The sequence below is a fragment of the Peromyscus leucopus genome, chromosome 8a (assembly GCF_004664715.2).
Source record: "Peromyscus leucopus breed LL Stock chromosome 8a, UCI_PerLeu_2.1, whole genome shotgun sequence".
Lineage (NCBI taxonomy): Eukaryota > Metazoa > Chordata > Mammalia > Rodentia > Cricetidae > Peromyscus > Peromyscus leucopus.
The window spans coordinates 34,661,872-34,684,911 of record NC_051085.1 but is presented as its reverse complement, the minus strand read 5'-3'; the positions used below and the strand labels follow the sequence as shown (position 1 = coordinate 34,684,911).

The following is a 23,040-nucleotide window of genomic DNA, read 5'->3' as shown; positions in this document are numbered from 1 at the left end:
TTTATCCTGTGACTGCTGGGAAGGTCATCATTTTGTGCCCATCTCTGTTCCTGGATTTGCCCTGTGTTAATTGCATGTATGTGTCCTTTCTGTCTCTTCCTTGCTACCGACTGAGGGTGACCCTGGGCTGAAATCTGGAGCTGCTTTGGTTCCCTGGTGGCGGCGTAGCCCACATAAGAGATAGGACCTGCTGCTGCTTCTTGGCTTGCCTTCAGTTTTAGCTCTGTTCTGTCATTCTCTTCCGGGAGTTGACAAAGAGGAAAATACTGGAGGACAGACAGTCCTTGGGGTGGAAGATGAGAGACGGATACTCTCCTCTGACGTGAATGCTCTTTCTCTCTTTCTCTGATGGCTCTTCAAGGCTTTCAACTGGCTGGCAAAAAAGGGTAGGATTTCAGATGCACTGACATTTGGCACAGGGTAGGCCCTGATCTGGTGCCCAGAGAGGTAACTGTTCTGTGGAAAGAGCTGTTTGAGATGTGTGGGGGAGGGCAGAGGAGTCCTTGAAACAAAAAGAAAGCAAATTTCTTTTCTGATGGTTAAGCCATGTTACATTATAGCAAGCTTACTGAAAATGTGCCATGTGATGTCTAGGGTAAATTGTAGTTACCTAACAAGGTCCAGTGGGAGGGGAAGGATGAGGAGGTTGGCTTTCTCTTTTGATCTTTTGGAATGTTTTCTTTAGACAACACAGTGGTTAAACTGGATTTAGGGAATGGGTGGTCTGCATTAAAGTTGTTTTTTTTTGTTTGTTTGTTGTTGTTTTCATTTAAAGTCGTATCTGTGAAGGATTTTTCTCCACGGTTTAAGGGACTGTGAGAAACAGTTCATTGCTCCTCCTGAAGCGTTCCTTAATTGGAATACCTGTGCTTTGAAGGGAAGCCTTTCAGCAGGCTTGTTTTTTTCCAGGAGCCCTTGGGACTTGTGGTAAGGGACAGACAGGGACCCTGCTGGAAATTCAACTCTGTTAGAGGACACAATCCTTGTACCTGGCAAAAAGTCTTGCCTGTGTTACCACCTCACGAGACTGAGGAGGAGCCATCCTAAGACTTGTTTGTGCCAATAGGATTTTCACGAATTGGGTCTGTGGCTGGGGAGGCTGGAGTGGAGATCAGCTCATGACTTGGAAATGGTGGCTGGCTGGGAACTAATCTAGCCAAGGCAGTGTGCTCATTATATGGACAGGACAGAAAACTCAATTTGATTGAACCTTATTTGAACCCAGGAGTTTGAATTAGATGCTGATACGATGGTTTTCCTGGGAACAAGGCAACATGCATGGTCATGTAGGCAGTTGTAAACACTAGTTAAAATTTAATCTAAAGCAATGGAGAACGGGATGCAGGTGGCTCGATTCCCTCCGCTCGTAAACTGTGTGGAGAAATAAGCACTTACCATGTTATTGTTTTGATATTTGTTGTTTTAGGTCGGAACTGCTTAATAGGAGCTACACTCGATTCAGCAGTGGAAATGTGAGCCAGTGAGAGTTTTTGTGTATGTATGTGTACATGTGTGCGAGTGCATAGGGACCAAAGGACAACCTCGCCTGCTGTTTCTCAGGAACTGTCAACATCTTTCTTTGTTTAAGAAGGTCTCTCGCTGGATTGGAGCTCTGGCTGGCTCCTGGGAGTCTGGCTGGCCATTGCATACCAGGGATCCACCTGTTCCCATCTCCTTAGTTTTAGAATTGTAAACATACCACCATACCTGGCATTTTTGTTTCTTCTTAGGCTTTTGGGGTCAAAACTCAGGTCCAAATGCTTGCAAGGCAAGCCCTTCACCGACTGAGCGGCAGTACAATGTAGATTAACTCTTGAGATGGTAGCTCGCCGACCCAGCCATGGAACCCGGTTTCTTTCCTTCTCCCCTTCGCTTCCTCCACTCTCAGGTTGACATTAGTTAGGGCTTCCTCGGAGTTCTCTGCTCTTTGCGCTTGTGTCTTTGAATCCTCAAATCTCTAACGTTTGTTTCTGTACCGTGGGGCCGCTTTAGCTGAGGCAGGCTTGCATGGCGCGGCTCACGCCTGAATTGTTCTCCTCTGATCCTGTGCCAGCTGGGATTCTGGCTCCGTGTGGTACAGCCTCTTAGTAGTTTTGCAAACTCAAGGTCTGTTATATTATTATTATTATTTTAGCATCTATTTTGGTGTGTGCCCGTGTGCCCGTGTGCCCGTGTGCCCGTGTGCGTGTGCGTGCGTGCGTGCGTGCATGTGTGTGTGTGTGTGTGTGTGTGTGTGTGTGTAGGTATGTGTTTCTGCAGACAGCTCATGAGAATGGTTTTCCCCTCTCACCATGTTTGTTCTAGGGATAGAAATCTGGCGATCAGATTTGGGGATGGTAAGGGTCTTTACCAGCTGAGCCATCTTGTCAGCCAGGAAATCTAATTTCATACATATATATGAAATTATATATGTATGTACATATATATATATACACAGAATATATGTGTATATATAATGTATATATGCAGTCACTTCCATCAAAGCTGTGTAGCTCCATGACACAGCAAACACAAGAATAGCCTGTCATGTATGAGTATTTTCACATGAACCTTCTTTTGGTGTGCAGCTGGCTAGGGATTCTTATTTGTTCAGTTCAATCATTTATAACCTATCTTGTGTTACAGCATCCTCCCTACACCTCCCACCTCCCACCCCTACCCAAAGAATAAGGTCCTGGGATGGGTGTGGTGTCCCATGCCTTTCATTCCAGCATTCAGGAGGCAGAGGCAGGTGGATCTCCTTAAATTTGAAAGCTACCTGGTCTACATAGTGAGTGTGAGGTCAGCCAGGGGTACACAGAAAGTCTCTATCTAAAAAAAAAAAGAGGCAGGACCTTTATAGCAGAGAAATCTAGTTAAAAATAGGATTTGGGACTTGGTATATCTGAAGTGATGGAGCTGGAATAGACAGCCTTACTTGCTGCCCTTTCAGACGTCCTACCAATGCTCTGCATATAATTTAAAAGGTTTTGTTTTCTTACTACAATTTTGCACTACAATATTTATGTGAAGGAAATTATAGGGGAGATATATATTTTTTGAGACTGATAGACCCCATCAAGGCCACCTGTGAATCACATTATTTCAAGTTAATTCTGTAATGACATAGATTTTTATGGTTGTGCTTTTGTTTTGAACACTGACTGGGCTCTGAGCTCCATCCAGGCTGTGTGTCAGAGTCGCCCTCCTGGATTCTGACTCAGGAATTTCCACAAGCCCCGAGGGTTTTTTCTTCCTAGTGATTTGGCTTAGCGCTGAGAGACCCAGCCTTAAAGTGAGAGTGGCCGGAATTCCCGGGAGCGAGGAAAGTGAGTCAAGCGTTGTTTATTTTTACTTAGAAACATTTCCTGGTAAACAGTTTTAAAAGGTAATGGTTTTCATAATATTGGACTTTATTTATTTGATGCCTCATATAATTTGGAGTTTGGGCTGTGCTGAGGAGGTACAACATGGCAAAGTGGGTCACCAGGTGGTGATGAATGCTGCTTTGAGATCCTGTGACATTTGAACTAGAAATGTCCCACCCAAATACTGAGTGTCCGGGTGCTGTTTCTTCATACGCTCCTGAGTCATGCTTTAGAATAGTTTACCTCTTCCTTCTGGAAGCCTCGAAACTTGCCTGGAACTCCTTCCTTTTGCCCGAGTGCCTGCGCATTGAGTGAGTGCTCTGGTCATTTCTTGTGAAAACTCAAAATTATACTTTCTCCTTTTCAGACAGAGTCTCACTATTTAGTTCTGGTTGTCCCGGAGCTCGCTTTGTAGACCAGGTTGGCCTCAAACTCACAGAGATTCTTCTGCCTTTGCGTTCCCAGTTCTGGGACTTTGGGTTGTAAACCTCCATACTACCTGGTTGTCTGGCTGGCTCCCTCCCTCACCCTTCTCCTTTCCTTTCCTTTTCTTTTTTTTCTTTTTGAGACAGGGTTTTATGTAGCCTGTGTTGTCCAAATACTGAGATGACAAATATACACTAATCTGCCTGGCTTATGTAGTACTGGGCTTCATGTGTGCTAGGCAAGCACTCGACCAACTGAGCTACATCTCCAACCCCTTAGTATATCTATATTTTTATCTATATATCTCTATATTGTAACAACTAATCTTAAAAGGTCTTATTAATTAAAAAAAAAAAAACCCATAAGCCAGGTATTGGGGTGCATTCTGAAAGATCAGAGAAGCAGAGCAAGCCACAGCAAACCTCATCTTGACAACTTCGCAGCGGATCCTGTTTCCTCAAAGTGGAAGCCTCTGAGTCCTCATCGAATGGATCTCAGCTGAACTGCTGCTAAAAGCCTAAAGGCTTAAAAAGCCTCTAGTTCCTGGTCCTCATGCTTTATATACCATGCTTCCTGCCATCACTTCCTGGGATTAAAGGCGTGTATCTTTCCCAAGCAAGACATGAGCTCTCAAATGCTGGGATTAAAGGTGTGAGTCACCATGCCTGGCTGTTTCCAGTGTGGCCTTGAACTCACAGAGATGCAGATAGGTCTCTGCCTCCAGAATGCTAGGATTAAAGGTGTGTGTTACCATTGCTTGACTTCTATGTCTAATATAGTAGCTGGTTTTTTCCTCGGATCCTCAGATAAACTTGATTGAGTTGCACAAATAAAATATCACCCCAATATATACTTTCTAACACATTATTTCCAAAAGTGATGTTTGTGATTGTTAATGGGGAAAAGAATTCCTCACATTCATGCTCTGTGCTATTTTTCCGATTTTCTTTATGCTCAGAGAGAAATGCTCCCTGCTTTTACAAGTCTAAGTAAATGATGTTTAGCACTTCTGTTTACTATATCTGCTCCCTTTGAAATGAGGCTACCTCTCATTCTTTTAAAACCAGTGATATTTTAAAAAAGGGTGATTTGTACGTCAAACGAGGATCAACTCAAGTTATAAGGGGACAGGAGAGATGGCTCAGTGGTTAAGAGTATTGCCTGTCCTTCTAGAGGACCTGGGTTTGATTTCTAGCACCCACGTGGTGGTTCACAACCACCTGTAACTCCAGACCCAATACCCTCTTCTGGTCTCTTCGTGGGCATGGCATGGACGTAGTGCACAGATACACATGCAGGCAAAACCACCTATACACATAGCATAAAAATAAAGAGAAGGAGGAGGAGAGGGAAAAGGTGGAGTTAAATGGATCATGACCACAGTAGCATGTTCCATAGGGACTTACAAGGACATCTCAGGGGGCTTGTAATATCTTTATGTTTAGAGAACCCAACGGAACTAAACCAAACCAAACCCCAAATTTCTTGTAGACCTCTGCAGGAATAGCACTGAGTTGAACTTTTTAACCTCTTTGAAAGCTTCAGAAGGAATGAATGTCAGCACCTCTCTTCGAAGACAACCTTCAGAGTCCTTTCAGATAGTAATTACTTTGTCAGGTGCCTTTGTGTGGAATTTGAGCACATCCCCCCACATCTGATGGAAGCCATTTCCTGGGCAGTTTCACATGGGTAAGCCGAAGGGTACCCTGGATAGGGCCTGAGTGGCTTGCTGCCAATCTGTGATGGAAGAGTGAATGTTGTGCAGACATTGGCTGCATTAAGAGTGGGGTGAGTTTTAACAACCCATTTAGGAACGACCATATTTAGATTTACTTAAAACAAGAGGCCACAGAATAGAACCAATAAAATCTATCCCAAACAGACTTAAAAGCAAACTTGGGTTCCAAGTGATACAGGATCCAGTTGTCAGTGAATTGTTGTATAGCCTTGTGTGAAATGATACTGTCTTTGGAAATTTACAGTGTAAATATTGACTCAGAACTGAGAGGATGTTGCTGAATTTAATTAGCCTGGAAGATTCCCAGTCTTATCCTCAGAGCCTAGCTTACAGTAAGCTCATGAATCCAGCTCTGCCTGTGTTCTGGTTTTTCTATCTCCGTGAAGTTTCTCCAAGGTGTTTAAGGCAGTGGTTCAGATACCCTGCATATCAGATATTTGTATTACACTTCATAACAGTAGTAACATTACAATTATGAAGTAGCAACAAAATTAATTTTATTGTTGGGGGTCACCATAACATGAAGAACTGTATTGAAGGGTTGCAGCATTAGAAAGTTCAAGAACCACCGGTCTTGAGGATGGCATTCTGCAGAACATAGACATAGGAAGGCATCAAAGTTCATTTTTGCCAATTTGACACAAACCTAGACAGACATCCCTGGGAAAAGGGATCTCAGTTGAGCAAGCCGAGGAGAGCAAGCTAGTGAGCAGCATGCCTCCATGGCGCTGCTTCAGTTCTGGCCTCCCTGTTTCTGCTGTGTGTTCCTGCCCTGTTGACCCTTCACGATGTCAGCTGAAATAAACCCTTTCCTCCCCAAGTTGCTTTTGGCCATGGTGATCATCAAAGCAACAGAAAGCAAACTAGAACGGAAGGTCTGTGTTTTCAAATGTGCTGCCGCTGCTTAGTTCTAGAGCATGCAACGTGCTAGAGCCTCAGTGGTAGAGCCTCCATTTCAGTACTGTTCATGGAGGAAACTCACAGTAGATTATCGTAACTCACACGCGCATTTTCAAGAGACACGAGCTGTTATAAGTTTATAGAGAGATTTGGAGACCACACACATGTGAGCGCTTCCTCTCTGACTCAGAATTAGAGGTGGGCAGACCCTACCCTGGAACTCCTGGCATCAAAGACGAGTTGCTCAGAGAGAGTGAAACAGCTATGTGTGTATGAGTTTGTGTGTGTGTGTGTGTGTGTGTGTGTGTGTGTGTGTGTGTGTGTGCGCGCGCGCGTGCGCGCGCACATGTCTGTGGGAGTGCACAAGCTCATAGGTATACCGAAGCCAGAGGAGGTCAGCAGGTGTCCTTTCTGTCACTTTCTGCTTTATTCTTTGGAGAAAAGGTATCTCTGTGAATGCGGGCCTTGGCTGACAGCTAGAAAACCCTAACAACCCTCTTGTCTCCACCCCAAAAGTGCTCTAGTTTCACATGGCCATGCTTAGCTTTTTACATGGGATTTGCATTTAGATACTCAGGCAAGCACTCTTACCCACTGAGATGTCTTCCCAGCCCCCAAAGGCATATATGTATTTAAACGAGGTACACAAGGAGGTCAGAAAACAACTTGTCTTCCTGACAGCACTTCCTTAAACCTGTCCCCAACCTCCCCCTGTCCTCCCCCACCCACCCCAGTCCTTGGCTGCAGGAGGCTGGGTTGTTCTGTGAAGACCACCAGGGTCCTCTTCTGCCTGACCAGTGGACACGTTCCTCTTCTCCCACCCTTCAGTTTTGAAGTTTCACCCTTCAACCATCAGGATGTTATCAGAAAGCATTCTGCCCTCCCATCACTGTTCCTGACTCCATGGTTCCCTCTTGCTTCCTCTGTATTTCTATTTTTGACTCCTGTGGCTTTTGAATATGCTTTCCTCTTTTGATTCTTTGGTGCCAGCCATTAGCAGAATCTCTACACATGGTGAGTGCTCAGTAAAAGGTTTTCAGGGCTCCTCCCTGGTTTTAAAACACTAGACCTTTTTTTTTTTTTGAGCTGAGGATTGAACCCAGGGCCTTGCGCTTGCTAGGCAAGTGCTCTACCACTGAGCTAAATCCCCAACCCCAACACTAGACCTTCTTGTATGCATACTTTTTGTTGTTGCTCTTCAGCAATGGCCACTGCCCAGTCATCAATATTTGGTGCTGGGCACACAGTTCAATAAGACACATCTTCCCGTTTAATGTGTCTTTGGGCTAGCGGGGGGTGAAAAACAGAAATGGGCATCCTTAAATGAAAACTAGTTGATGTGAAAGGTGGCTGCTGTGGGATGTCGTTCTGTATGCAGTGAATATGTGTTGCTCTGGTTGGTTGATAAATAAAATGTTGACTGACCAGTAGCCAGGCAGGAAGTATAGGTGGGGCGAGCAGATGAGGAGAATTCTGGGAAAAGGAAGGGCTGAGTCAGGAGTCGCCAGCCAGACACAGAGGAAGCAAAGTGACAACGCAGAACTGAGAAAAGGTACCAAGCCATGTGGCTAAACATAGATAAGAATTATGGGTTAATTTAAGTGTAAGAGCGAATCGGTAATAAGCCTGAGCTAATGGCTGAGCAGTTATAATTAACATAAGCTTCTGAGTGATTATTTTTTAAGCAGGCTGAGAGACTGCAGAAGCTTGGTGGGACTAGAGAAACCTTCCAACTACAGGTGGTGGGAACATGGAAGGAGGAAAGCCAAGCTCTTGCCTGGGTGAGGGTGAGGCAGGGCTGGGTACCAGAGGGCCCTTATGAAGGGAAGTTGGAGTGGGCCTTGAAGAATGCATGAGAGGAAGCTGTGTGGACAGTGGACAAAGAACATTCCAGGTGGTGGACAAGGAACAATGTATTTTAAGTTTGTAGCTGGTAGTTGGCCATGACTGGGGTAAGGGGGATGGGTAAGTGGACAAGGGGGCCAATACAGGATTTTGACTAGGTCCCCGTATCACTGTGTACTGTTTGTCTGTGTGGTAATTTGACTGGCAGTACTAATGATAGATTTAGAAGGGTGCAGTATTGGAGGGCAGCAGTAAGCAATTAAGAGTTTTGAAAATCATTGATGTTGCTGTTTGTTGTTTTTTACTTTTTGACTCTTTTGTGGGGCCCACCACCCAGCTCCCACAGAAATGCACACAGAGGCTTATTCTTACGTATAAATGTGTGGCCTTAGCTTGGCTTGTTTCTTGCCAGCTTTTCTTAAATTATCCTGTCTACCTTTTGCCTCTGGGCGTTTATCTTTCTCTCCTTCTGTATATCTTTTCTTTACTTCTTATCCATGTCTGGCTGTGTAGGTGGGTGGCTGACCCCCCTTTTTTTTCTTGATCCTTCCTTCTTTTCTCTTTCCTGAAATCTCTCTTCCCAGATTTCTCCTCCTATTTATTCTCTCTGCCTATCCTTTCTCCTGCCATACTATTGGCCATTCAACTCTTTCTTAGACCAATCAGGTGTTTTAGGCCAGCAAAGCAACACAGCTTTACAGAGTTAAACAAATGCAACATAAACGAATGCAACACATCTTTGCCTCATTACAGAAATGTTCCACAGCATACACAAATGTAACACATCTTAAAATAATATTCTACAACAGGCTGATGTTAGAGATGATTGGAATTTTGGCAGTAATTCATTAGGCGATGGTAAGGGAATGGTTTGACTATGGTCAGTTGGTAATCACGAGCAGAAGGTCTCAACATACGTGAGGCCTCAGTGTAAATGTCACATTCATGGAATGAGCTTTATTTTAATTAATTAATATGAAGATCCAAAGTTGATGTTGGGTGTATTACTTGATCAATCCCTCCTTTATTTATTGAGGCAAGGTATCTTGCTAAACCTGAAATTTGCCAATTTCTGCTGGTCAAGTTAGTCAGTTCATCTTGGAAATCCTCTCTTTCTGTGTCTTGAGTGCTGGGATTACAGGTGGCTATTATGCCTGTCCATTTTACATGGACTCTGGAAATTGAACTCAAATGTTCAATTTTTAATATGTTTCCTAAAATGGGATCTTATGTGTCTAGGCTGGCTTCAAACTCATGGTCCTCCTACTTCAGCCTCCTGAATGCTAAGCTCATAGCCTTGTCTACTAAGCCTGGCTTGTATATAACTCTAAAATAAGTTTCAGTGGTATTGAATTAGGGTTTCTGTTGCTTTGATGAAACACCATGACCAAAGAGCAAGTTGGATCACACTTTCAGATCATAGTCCATCACTGGAGGAAGTCATGACAGGAACTCAAACAGAGCAGGATTCAGGAGGCAGGAGCTGATGCAGAGGCCATGGAGGGGTACTGCTTACTGGCTTGCTTCCCCTGGCCTGCTCAGCTGCTTTTTTTTTTTTTATAACACCCAGGACCACCTGCCCAAGGATAGCACCACCCACCATGGGCTGTGCTCTCCCTCAATGATCACAAGATGAGGAAATGCCTTGGTAAGATCCAGCTGTAAAGCATTTTCTCAACAGAGGCTCCTTCCTCTCTGATGACTCTAGTTTGTGACAAGTTGATACACAAAACCACCCAGTACAGGTATTTGTATCTTCCCCCCCCCCACTTTGTATTCTAGAAGATAGGATATACTTTAGGACAAAGCAGATAAATTGAGAAAACGGTTTATTCATGCAACACAGAGCAAGAGTTCTTTGTGAAGATAACAAAGAAAGAATACTAATCTCATTTTAAAGTGAGAATAATTGTGAGAATAATCATCTTGGGCAACTAAAAGAAAAATCTGTAGGCAAAAAGAGCCTGGAAAACCATCTCAGCTCAACTTTAATTGAAGACTAGGGGTGTTTCACATGATGCTCTGCAGATAATGTCATCCTCCGTTACCCATTTCAACTTCAGTAGAGACGATGGAGTAAATGCAAATTAAAAATAAATCGAGAGCAGATGTTGAAAAATACCTTTCATTTAGGGAATAATTAAGCAGTGGAAAGGTCATTGGAGTTTAGTCAATAAAGCTGGGATGTGCTGAAGTCATAATTATTCAGCTAACAGATGCTTTCTATCTGTGGAGCTCTGCCGGGGAGCATTTGGGAATGGTAACAGGAGGACGCTGTTGCTATCTTGTTGGATGGAAAGTTCCATCTTCCAAAGTCTTCTAATCAGTCAACTAACTTGAAGGTTGACTGTGAGGGGTGCCATCACAGAAATTGTGGTTCATTAACATCGAAGCAAAAAAGAGGACCCTCCCCTCTCTTTCAAAGCTCTTGTAAGCATTATGGGCTGTGTACTGCTGATACCTATGTTATTGGTTTGGCAAAATATATAGCATTTTGTCACCTTCATCTTGCTATGTGTCAGGTGCTCAGATCCTTCACAGGGTGCCCAAGGTAGAAGAAAGAGTTTATTGTGACTCACGGTTCCAGAGGGCTAAAGTCCTGTGACTGTCATGTTGGGGAGTATGGCAGCGGATAGGTGTGATACTGCAGCAGTAGCTGAAAGCTTACTTTTTTTTTTTTTTAGTGGTGGGGGAAGTAGGAGAGAGCTAATTGTGAATGACCTATGTTTTAGAAACCTTAAGACCATGCCCAGTGTCATATCTCCTCCAACAAGGCCACACCTCCTAATCCTTCCCCAACAGTTCCACCAACTGGGGACCAAGCATTCCATAATACGAGCCTATGGGTGATCATTCTTCTTCAAACCACCATAGGAATCTTGACTTTTTTCTCTTGTAGATTGTGGAGTGCATTGATAATATCACTGAGAGAGTTAGAGAGTGATGGTCCCCCAGTTAAGAGCATGTACTGCTTTTATAGAGGACCCAAGTTCTGTTCCCAGCACCCATTTGGGGTGGCTCAGAACCATCTGTAACTCCAGGTCTCTCTAGGAGATCTGATGTCTTCTTCTGGCCTCTGAGAGCTGCTGCACTTACCTGAGTACAATCCCACTTGCACACACACCTATGGACATAATTAAAGAATATTATAAAGACTTCTAAAGTTTTGCGTATTTTATTTCTTTCATATTTCCTGAGGTTTTAGATTGACCATGGAATGAGCATTAGAGAGGTAACTTGAAAGATTGAAGACACTGGAAGGTGAGGCAGTGAGGGATTTTTGAGGCTTAATATTTTGAGTGTGTCACTGACCCCAGGGTCACAGGAAGCTGTTTTGTGGATAAAATGTATTTAATCTCAGGCTGGGGAGATGGGTCACTTAGTATGAGGACTGAAGTTTAGATCCCTAGTACCTATGTAAAATCTGTGATCCCCGTGCCAGGGTGGAGAGCAGTCTCAATGGCCATTTAGTCTACCTCGAATCAGTGACCTATAGTGTTAGTGAAGACCCTGTCTAAAAGTGCTTGGTGAGGATAACAGAGGAAGACATTTGACAGTGACCTCCGGCCTCTCTCTTTTTCTCTGTCCTTCGTTCTCACACAGATACACAAAGATACATAAATATTGTAGTTAAGCTAATTGTAGGGGTGAGGAGAGAAGAGCTTCTCAATAAATGTGATACACACACACACACACACACACACACACATATATTTTGTGGAGTGGTGGTTTCACAACAGGATTTCTCTGTATAGCCCTGAATGTCCTGGAACTCACTTTGTAGACCAGGCTGGCCTCAAACTCAGAGATCCTCCTGCCTCTGCCTCCCTAGTGCTGGGATTAAAGGTGTGCGCCACCACTGCCTGGCTGTATACAGTATTTTAATACTCTTGTTTATGCATATTTTTTGAAAAGTATCCACAATTCTGATACATATTCCTTAAAAAAGTTTTATCTTATTTATTTATTTATTTATTTATTGTGTGTGTGTGTAAACACGTGTGCCACATTACAAATGTGGAGGTCAGAAGGCAACTTTTGGGACTTGTTTCTGTCCTGTGTGTGGATCTGGGGGATCAAACTCAGGTTGTCAGGCTGGGTGCCATGTGCCTTTACACATTGGGCCATCTCTCTGGTCTCTGGTTATAGTCTTCAGGGACATCTGTGATCCATCAGGAAGTGACGTTTTGGATGGGGCGGCATGATGAGCAGCTAGGGTTCTGTGTCCACGGTACTTCGGTCTTTTCTGATGGAGATTCAAATGGCAATCCAGTACTCAGCCGTGAGTTCACTGACTCACAGCCTTGCTGCTACGCCAAGTCCAGAGCCTTCCTTTTTAGCCTCTGTGGTCTCAGAGCCATGCAGTCGCTGGATGGCTCGGATAAGGGTGAGTAGACACAAAGTTTGAAGGACGGAATTTGTGATATTGTTTGACCCAGTTTTGCATATAATGAATTTTTATTTGTTGACGAATCACTCCCTTTTGCTAAAAGTGGCAAATAATCAGACATAAATTACTAATTAACAGCCTGGTTCAGGTTTTAGTTATGTACGTTTTAATGAATGGAATTTGTGCTGCATCAAGCTCTATAGAGTGGGTATCAAAATACTTATTTATTTTTCTGATGTCAAAGGAAATATCTTCATAAAAATGTTGACTTACTTGTCATATGGTCTTTCACAAGGTTCCATTCTTCCCACTCTCTCCTGCCACTGAGGAGGTGAGGCAGTGTGTCCTTGTGTCTCATGTCCTATCTAGACCGGATCTTCCAGTTGACGTTTCACGGTTATGCATTTCCGGCCAAGGCCTGCTGTTGAGATGTGACTTCCTCCCTGTCTCAGTTTTGCTTTCTTGTCCCTCTGACTGAATACCCTGACAAAGCAACGTCGGGGAGGAAGGGCTTCTTTCGGCTTCCACTTCCAGAGGTATACAGTCCATCATGAGAGAGAAGCCATCATGGCAGGGGTAGGGGGCTCAGCGCTCACACTGAATTCGTATTCAGGATACAGAGTGTGACCAGGAAGTGGGGCCCGGCTAGGGACAAGGCCCACTTCTAGTGACCTGCTTCCTTCCCCCAGGTGAAGCTCCACCTCCTGAAGGTTCCATGACCTTCCCATACAGCACCACAAGCTGGGGACCAAATGTTCAAACACATGAGTCGATAGGGATCATTTCACATTCCAAGCACAATGCCCCCCTTGTCATTTTTTTCAGTGACTTTTGTGTCCGGCCTCAGTGTGTCCTTCTACAAGTACCTCGTGTTTTACCCATTTTTCAATATAATTGTGGATGATCTTTCCAACAATATGTTCTCTTCCTGGTCATCTTGTCTTTTATCCTGGTGGCTACATCCTTGGCTTGATGATCGTGCACCGTTTGATCTCATCATCTGGATTCTAGGTCTCCCATTTTCTGCTGCCCAGTGCCATCTATTTCCAGTCGTCTCTGCCCCCAGCAACACTGCTGACCCATTGACTCTGGCACTGTCACCATGCCCCCTTTGCACACGCTCCCTTGTCTTTTCTATCCCGTCATATCTGAGTTAGTCTCCTCCCTTGGTTACCCTGAGTTCTTCATCTTCCTGGATGAACGTCCATGCAGGGGAAGGTGTTTGGGTCACAACAGAGCCCTGGTCCTTCGTCCAAATGCCATTCGTCATCACAGTGGGGACCTTGATGCTGCATGACTGAATGCCTTTCCCACTCTCCTGGGGGGCTCATTTTCGTACTGTCTCCTCAAACAGTCACCATTTTTGTCCTGACTCTCAGCTGGTGACATTGTCAACTATGGTCCTCAGAAAACGGAGGTCAACTGAAGAGGACTCCATTTGATCCCACACCAAGCATTTGAGACAAAGTAAGATGGTGACTGAGAAATGACCCTGGAGAAAGGACCCCTGGATCTCTCTCTAATGCTTCATCTGTCCTTAACCAGGGCTAGTAGTGTTCTTCTCTTTTCTTCATCCCTACTGTCTCCTCATTAGTGGATTCCATCAGGACACAAACATGGTTTGGTTTTTTTTCTTCTCCTGATGGACCTTCATCTGGTCCTATCTGTCTTCTGCTACCTCCACCCTTCCCTGCCTCACTTTAAGAAATGATTTCTTAAGAGCTTTATGTACCAACAGTTGCAATTCCAATCCTTTCATTCTGTCTTAGAATCACACAGATCATGAGTCACCCCTACCAGGCTGCTAAGTTACTAGAGATCTCCATGTTGCAAAATCCATAGTCCTTTCTCCAGGGGTCATTTCTCAGTCACCATCTTACTTTGTCTCTCAGTAGCATCAGCTTAGACCCCTGTTTCTCTCTTTAGCTTAGTTTGAATAGTCCTCTAAGTTTCATGTGTGGAAAACTTAAAACATAAATCCATGTGTTGACAGTATTTAGAGGTGGAGTCGTTGGAGGTGAGATGAACATGAGCAATCAGTCTTTACACAGTCTTCCATGTGTGACTTGATGGATTATCCAGGGTTGGGTTGTATTACTGCATTCACTTTGCTACAGTGAGTTCTCATTGGTATGCCTGCTCTGTCTCATGATGTAGTGCCCTCCAGTGAGTAAGGATAGAACAAGCATTACCACATTCTCAGCAGATACCGGTGCTATACTCGTTTATATGGCTTTTGTACTGTGAGTTATATAAACCTTTATGCTTTGTAAAGTATCCAGTCTCAAGTAATCTCTGATAACAACAGAAAACTGACAAGACAGCTCACTAAAGCTAATCTCAACCCAGTGATAATGTGATCCTTTCCATAACAGTAGACCATGAACTCTATAATGAGTCTCCATTGTATTTCTTTTCTTTTTTTAAAAAATTTTTTGTTTGTTTTTTTTTTTTTTTTTTTTTTTTTTTGAGACAAGGTTTCTCTGTGAAACAGCCCTGGCTGTCCTGAAACTCTATTCGTTTGTAGACCAGGCAGGCCTTGAACTCACAGAGATCCACCTGCCTCCGCCTCCCAGTGCTGGGATCAAAGGTGTGCGCCATCATGCTCTGCTCCCAATGTATTTCTAATAAAAGCTAAAGACCTTTAGGTGATTGACAGGGCCCCATGATTCTTCGGCTTCACCGGCCCTTTACCTTTTGTGCCCCTTGTATAAAAGCAGGTCTCTCTCAGTTCAGGGATTTCTTTTTTCCTGTTTGCTTTTCCATCTCTATGACTAACTCCATCTCTGGAGACTTGCCTGACCACTCAGTGAAAACGGCAAACCTTCCCTAGTACAGCACCCTCCACCATGGTACCCTGACCCCTTTCCTCCCCATGCCAGTCACTGTGTCCCACTCCGGAAGTGACGTGTCCCTATGCTGGCTGTGTCTCTGTGAGAATGCAGACGGCAGCAGGGAAGGTGTTTTGTCTGGTTGGGTCCCTGGTATGCAGAAACCCTTGGCACCCAGTGTATGCTCATAATGCATGTTGAATGAACACACAAATTGGCATTTTTATTCATTTGAACAAGTAGGTAATCCTTGAGACAAATATCAGATAAATCTTTGTAGTATTTTTACATAGTGATTGATTTGCTTGATGTTCGTCTTTGACTGGCTTTTGTGGATGCTGATGAAGGCTCACTTGATGCTTTTCTCCACAGCCAGACATGGGGTGAGGACTGAGTCAGTGTGTTGGACGGAGGTCAATGGATGCCAACCATCCTGCCGACACTGCCTGTTAGTCTATTTGGCATAATGATACCCATTTGGCCAGGTGTGGTGATGCATGCTTTTAATCCCAGCATTTGTGAGGCAGAGGCAGGTGGGTCTCCATGAGTTGAAGGCCAGCCTGGTCTATAGAGTGAGTTCTAGGCCAGCCCTTGAGATACTGTCTTAAAAAGGCAAAACCGGGTTTGGGGATTTAGCTCAGTGGTAGAGTGCTTGCCTAGCAAGCGCAAGGCCCTGGGTTCGGTCCTCAGCTCCGTTAAAAAAAAAAAAAACACAAACAAACAAACAAAAAATAAAACAAAAGATGCCTATTTAGTGAAATGATGGCAGTTTTTTTTTTTTTCCCTAGGTGAGTCTTTGATCATTTTGAATCATGTTTTGTTCAGAACGGGGGATCTAGTTTCATTTTTCCCCATATAGATATCCAGCTCTATGCAGCAATTTGTAAGATGCTATCTTTTCACCACTATGTGTTTTTGACAGCTTTGTCCTGCATGGGGTGACAATGGCTGTCAGGTTTGTTTCTGGGCCTTCTATTCTGTTCTGTGTTCTATGTGTCTGTTTTTCTATCTACATGGCACTGTAGTATAATTTGAGATCAAGTATTGTAATACCCCCAGCACAGCACTGTAATTTAAGATTGTTTGGGCTATTTGGGGTCTTTTGTGCATCCATATGAATGTTAGAATTGCTTTTCTAGTTATTTATAAAGAATGTCATTGAGACTTTGATAGGGATTACATCATATCTGGAGATAGTTTTCACTAATATAGCCATTTATTTTTCAGTATTGATTCTGCCACTTCATGAGCATCTTTGCTTTATCTTCTAGGGTCTTCTGTTGGTTGAGGCTAGAAGACAACCTCAGGGATTGTTCTTAAAGTGGTATCCTCTTGTGTTTTTGAAGATAAGCCTCTCATTAGCCAGGATCTCAACTAGTAGGCTAGCTGGCCAGTGAGCTTCAGGGATCCGCCTGCCTCTGCCTGGTATTATTACTCTGCTGGTATTATGAGTGTGTGTTACTTTGCCTGACTTTCCTTCTCCTCCCTCCCTCCCTCCTCCCTCCCTCCCTCTCTTCTTCCCTCCCTCCTCTCCTTCTTCCCCCTTCTCCTTCCCTTCTTTTTCCACTTCCCACCCTCCCTCCCTCCCTCCCCCTCCCTCCTCCTTTTGGTGAGCAAACTAAGGGCCTTAAGCCTGCAAGGCAAGTACTTTTTTGACCAAGTCATTGTTCTAGCCTTCTTAGGTACTTAAAAAAAAATTGTTACTAAAATGTCTGTTTATTGTGTGTGTGGTGTAAGTTTGTTATTGGGATATCAAAAAGCCCCTGAGCATGTTGTTTCTATGTTCTACTACTTTGCTGGATGTGTTTATCAGTTCTAAGAGTCTCCTGGTGGAGTCTTCAAGTACTGTAAACACTTAAGACTCGCAGCGGAGGACAGTGTAAGGGAGAGGAGATTCGAAACAAAAAAGAAAGAAGGAGAAATCTCCCCAGTAGTGAATAAATTCAACTATAAAATGGATTAGATGAAAGAGTCAGAAATGGAAAACCCACTGTGGTCAAGTTAACATGCCACTGTAAGTGTAGCACAGAGGCAAACAAAAAAGGAGGAAATGAGATAGAGAAAAAGAAGAAAGAGGGAGAAAAAAAACCAGGAAAAGAAAAAAAGACTGCTCCAAAATAGTATAGACAAAATTAGGTGTATATATAGAAGGATAAAACTTGAAAACATGGCCAGGCAGTGGTGGTGCATGCTTTTAATTCCAGCACGTGGGAGGCAGAGGCAGGCGGATCTCTGCGAGTTCGAGGCCAGCTTGGTCTACAGAGTGAGTTCCAGGACAGCCAGGATTGTTATATAGAGAAATTTTGTCTTGGGAAAAAAAATTGAAAACATGAAATTCTTTAAAAAATGTAGTATTGTAAAAATACTTCTGAACGTAGTAAAAAGAAAAGGGCTTCCATCTCAAGAGTCACAAAGGAAATTAAGGTTCACAGAAAAGAATGAAGTGTTGGAACCATGGGAGAGCTTGGAAACTGGAGGGTAAGCTCTTTGCTCAGGGTTGGGGTGGCCATGGCCAGCTGAGCCCGGGGACTGTTTGTTATGGCGTCTGCTGGTGCTGTGTGTGCGGTGAACAAGAGTCTGATGGCAGCTGGTACCTTCTTCACCTTGGCAGCTTGCGTTCTTAGGAACCCACATTCTCTGCTAGCCACAGGGTCTGCAGTATCTTTCCCTGTCCCCACGCTATCCAGATTGTACCTCCTGGCTGGCTGGACTTTCCAGCTGAGGGCTGTCTCCTCATTTTTGTAAGTATGAAGAGAAGAAACTGTATCACTCTCACTCTACAGGTGCAGAACCCAACTTTGTACTTTTTTTTTTTTAAACCCCCTGTATGTTTAGTTCCTTCAAGGAAACATTTATTGTATATTATTAGTGATTATATTTCATAGCAAAATTAAGTTAAACACATACTTTTTTGTTTTGTTTTTGTTTTTGTTTTTTGAGACAGGGTTTCTCTGTGTAGCCTTGGCTGTCCTGGAACTTGCTCTGTAGACCAGGCTGGCCTTGAACTCACAGCCACCTGCCTCTGCTTCCTGAGTGCTAAGAGTAAAGGCGTGGGTCGCCACCACCCGGCTAAACACATACTTTTGACTGACGTGAAATGGAAATCAGTTCCGTCAAATTCGAATGCCGAGCTGAGTCCTTGTTTTGGTTTGGTATGCAGTAGTGAGTGCTGATTCCAGATTAATGGAACAGAATCTTAATGGCACAGGCTCTCTCTTATCTGTAAGAGTTGTTTCCATATCAAGCCCTCGCGTGGGCTCAGCTCTTCCTCGTGGAGACTCCCTTTGCTCTACTCTGGCATCTGTTTCCAAGTCAAGGAAACACTGAGCCCAGCACTCCAGTATCAGGTGCCGATGTATGTATCATAGATGTTCACTGATATACTGAACTGATGCTCGGTCATAACACCTGGTGAGAGAGTCACTGTCCTCAGAGGCCCCCTGACTTCGCAGTCTGACGACCTCCCGTGAGTTCGAATCCCCCTGCTGGAGGCATGCCGCTGAACCAAGTGCGTCTTTGGAACTTTGGAGTTCTTGAGCTCTTCAGATGCGAATAGTAAACCGTTGGCTCCAGAGACTGACCCACCTGTGACTTCAGGCTCAGCGCTATCACACTTCAGAGTTATTCTCAGTTGATGAGATCTGCTCGTGCCCATCAAGGGTGGGGGCTCTCTCTTCCTAGCTACTTCCCGGAGAGCCAGCGTCCTTCCGGTCTCACCCGACAGACAGACGGTCAGAACTGGTCTCTCCTGCTCTCTGCAATGGCCTCCCCGGGCCATTCCTCACCCTGGGGCTGTGGGAGACCGACTTGAAGCTCCCACACCTGAATTGCTCCATGTTCTCAGGCCTCCAGGGTAGCTCAGCTTTTAATAATAGGTTCTCTGCGGAGATGGTGTCTAGCGGCTGCGCTTTGGGCCAGACCGAGTGACAAAATGGGATATCTCGCCATTGCTTGTCGCTGGAGGGATTGCAGTGTCACCAATTGGATTTGAGTTTTGGGAAGGCTGAGGGCTTGACTTGGGGAGATGGGCAACTTGTCTATCTCCTGACTGATCTTTGGGGTTCAGCTTCAGCTACCCATTCCACTGCTGAGGAGCAGCTTAGGGTGTGGTCAGTGTTTTCCAGTGTATTCTCACGTCCTTTGTCAATTTCTGCAGCTTCCTCTCCTCTCTCCTTCTTTGGAATAGTCCATTTAGCTCTGTCTCTCTCCTTTTCTTCTAGCCACCATGTTCCGTGCAGTAACTTCCAAGATCTCTCAGCCCTGTGAACTCATAAGAACACCAGTGTGGCAGGAGCTTGCTCTTCCTTTTGGGGCAGGACACATAGGGAAGTGTTGGCCGAGTGTGTGAGCACGCGCATGCGCCCTGGTGTTTGCCAAAGCTGGAGCAGGATGCTGGGTTCTTCCTCATTTTCTCTCCATCCTGTTGCCTTGAGACAGGGTCTCTCGGTGAACTGAAAGCTTCATGTTTTGCTAGGCTTGATGACCACCAAGTTCTTGGGGTCTGCCTGTCTCTGTTACCATTGAGGTTAGAGGTGCATGCAGCCATGCCTGGATTACTAAAAAGTTTAAAAATTGTATTAATTACTTGTGTGTGTGTGTGTGTGTGTGTGTGTGTACACATGTGCTTGTGCACCCACATGCTTTGGTGGAATGCTGTGGCACATTGTGGAGGCCAGAGGACAACATTATGGAGTTAGTTCTCACCTTTACGTGGGTTCTGAGGGTCAGACTTAGGTCCCCAGGCTTGTGTCATCACGTGACAAGCCCCCTCATCCTCTGAGTCATCTTGCCAGCCTGGCCTCTGTGCCTGACTTTTTATGTGATTTGAACTCAGATCCTCATGCTTACAAAGCAAGGGCATTTACCCACCCGCTTAACCTCTGATCTCATGCTTTTATTTCTTAAACGTATCTAATTAATCCAAATTTGTTGTGTTTTGAGCTATGTAGTTCAAGCTGCTCTCCAATGCAGTATCTCCATCCTTTGCCCTCCTGGGTGCTGGGATATTGGCAGTTCACACTACTCTGGGTCCTTCCTCTTTGTTTTTGATCCCTTTAAATTAGGGGAGCATCTAAGAAAGATTAAGTACTTTCAGCTCACTTTGTGGACTTTGGATGCTTTGGCTAACTTGCATATGAAATTCTTTTATCTTTTTCTTCTGTTACTCACTTGATACATTTTTCTGGAAGGGCTTGAAACCATGAATTCATCTTCCAGTGACTCTCCTGCACTTTTTTTTTTTCTTCTTCTTCTTTCCTTTCCACTTGATGAGGCATGGTCCTTTTTTCTTTTGACTCTGATCACTGGTGTCTGATATCACCATATCCTTGCTAAATTTAACTTAAAAGCAGTTTATTTAGATCATATGCAAATGCACTAGGTAGAGAGATTTTTAAGCCGTGTGACAAAGAAACTTCAAAGTGCTGTGGCTCCAATAAGATTGCAGGGACTCTTGGGAGTCATGGTCTCTTCTTCCTTTTATTAAATAATAACTGACTTATTTTTTGTTCATGTATATGTATGTGTGCCCATGTGAGTTTCTGTGCACTACATCATGCGTGCCCAGAAGAGGGGGTTGGATCCCTCAGTACTGGAGTTACAGGTGGTTGTGAGCCACCCAGTATGGGTGCTGGGAACTGAACTGGTGTCTTCCTGAAGAAGGGTAAGTGCTCTTTGTGTTTTCAAGACAGGGTTTCTCTTGAAACCTTGACTGTCCTGGAACTCCATCTGTAGACCAGGCTGGCCACAAATTCACAGAGATCTGCCTGCCTCTGCCTCTCTTGGGATTAAAAGCGTGTACCTCCCCTGCCTGGCCGCCACTGCCCAGCTTGGGTAAGTAAGTGCTGTTAACCACTGAGCCATCTCTCTAGCCCCTGGGCTTTTTCCTGTTCTCTAGTGCTTCAACTCTATCCATGAAAAGTGAAGACAGGAAATTTAAACAGAGAGAAAGAAAGAAAAAGAAAGAAAGAAAGAAAGAAAGAAAGAAGGAAGGAAGGAAGGAAAGAAGGAAAGAAAGAAAGAAAGAAAGAAAGAAAGAAAGGAAGGAAGGAAGAAATTTCCCCCTTTAAAGGAATCGAGGAATAGGTGGCTGTCTCAGTGACTGTAGCTTACTGACATGGCTTCATTTATCTGCAGTCGAGGTTGAGGAATGTGGTTTGTGGCGAGAGAGCCATGTGCTGAGTTAAAGCCGGGACTTGCGAGAGTTGGTTGGCTTTTTGATGCTAAGAAAGAAGAGGAGAGTGGAAAATAACAAATCTACTGGCATGGCAAGTCAGTGAGCCAGGCTTGATCAAACTCCAGCTCATCTGAGTTCTACATCTGAGCATGGCAGCAGGAGAGCTGACCCCGGAGTCCAGCTTGTGGGCCTTGAGATTTGCCCTCCCATGGTGGCTCAGTTCTGGACGGAGAGGGACTTGGCACCCGTCTGTGCTCACCTGCTTCAACTTCCATGTTCTCTGTCCCTAACCCACCTGGGAGGCTGGTGTGGCGGTGCACACCTTTGAGTCCAGAGGCAGGAGTTTCAGGTCAGCCAAGTCTACCTAGTGAGACCTGTCTGAAACAGAGCAAAGCAAACAAACAAACAAACAAACAACAACAACAGCAAATAAAAATCATCCCTGACCCACTTGCAAGTACTGGTGTGGCCCAGCTTTGCGGTGAGCACAGGGCTCATTTGAGCAGAGATTGCAGAGCACAAATGCACGCTGGAGAAGGTGATGCATGGATTTGTGTGCTTGGGCCTGGGTCCATGTGTCTTCTGGGTTCTGAGGTTTTTCTGGGAGCAAGACGGGGAAGAGGGCATCCAAAGGAGGGCCTCTAACATGCAGGGTTTAGGGCCAAGGTTCTTTTCTTGCCTTAGAGAGAAAAATGATCCAGTCAGTTCTCAAATGGAATCACTTTCCTAATGTTTTCATTTCATTAATATTCATACTTATTTATAGTATGCATATTATTTATTTATCCCATCCAGAGTAGCATAACTTTGAAATTAAATGGAATGTCATTTTAATAGAGGTACAGGGTGGGAAGGGACAAGGAAGGAGCCTGGTGAATATTCACTTATTTAGCTTAGGGTTTTCAACAGCTTAAGACAAAAACACTGAAACCTTTGAGTGGCCCTTGTGATTCAATGGCAGTGTGCCCAGACCAGAGGGAGCTCGTGTTGGGAGTGAATGCTAGATTCACTCTGAAAAATCTAGAAATGAAAAGCTGCTGCATAAGTCCTAAGAATGTGCCCGATGGCCCCAGTCCTGGGAGAGAGAGAGTGAAATCCTGTAGCCTGTCTGGTTTCTGTATTCCCTTTCTGAGTACCCTGGTGGTTCTTCCCTTCTACCCTCCCAGTAACTGGCTAGAAGAGACCAGGACACACATTCTAACCTATTCTAGGCTTGAGCCACTGTTGTGCTCAAGGATGGCCATAGTTTGCTGACGATAAGTCTTCCATGTTGACAAAAGTCTAGCCTGTAAAACTCTACTTGGTTGACCAGGAAGCTGACACCTCTTGCAACTTGGGGCCATGGTATAGACTCTTAATTCCTTTCCAAAACTCTTGGAACTGGGACT

The 23,040-nt window shown here is 44.5% G+C and overlaps 1 protein-coding gene across 4 annotated transcripts in view; it reads left to right on the top strand.

Annotated features, from left to right (window-relative positions):
• Nucleotides 1-23,040, top strand: part of Utrn (utrophin) — a 514,855-nt gene that overhangs the window by 14,375 nt on the left and 477,440 nt on the right. Inside the window, exon 1 of one of the 4 annotated variants that reach the window (XM_028861256.2) lies at nucleotides 207-386. The exons of the other annotated variants lie outside the window; for them this stretch is intronic. The gene's annotated coding sequence lies outside the window, so the exon portion shown is untranslated. Of the gene's footprint in view, nucleotides 1-206; nucleotides 387-23,040 lie in introns of those variants that run through there. 4 annotated transcript variants of the gene reach the window in all.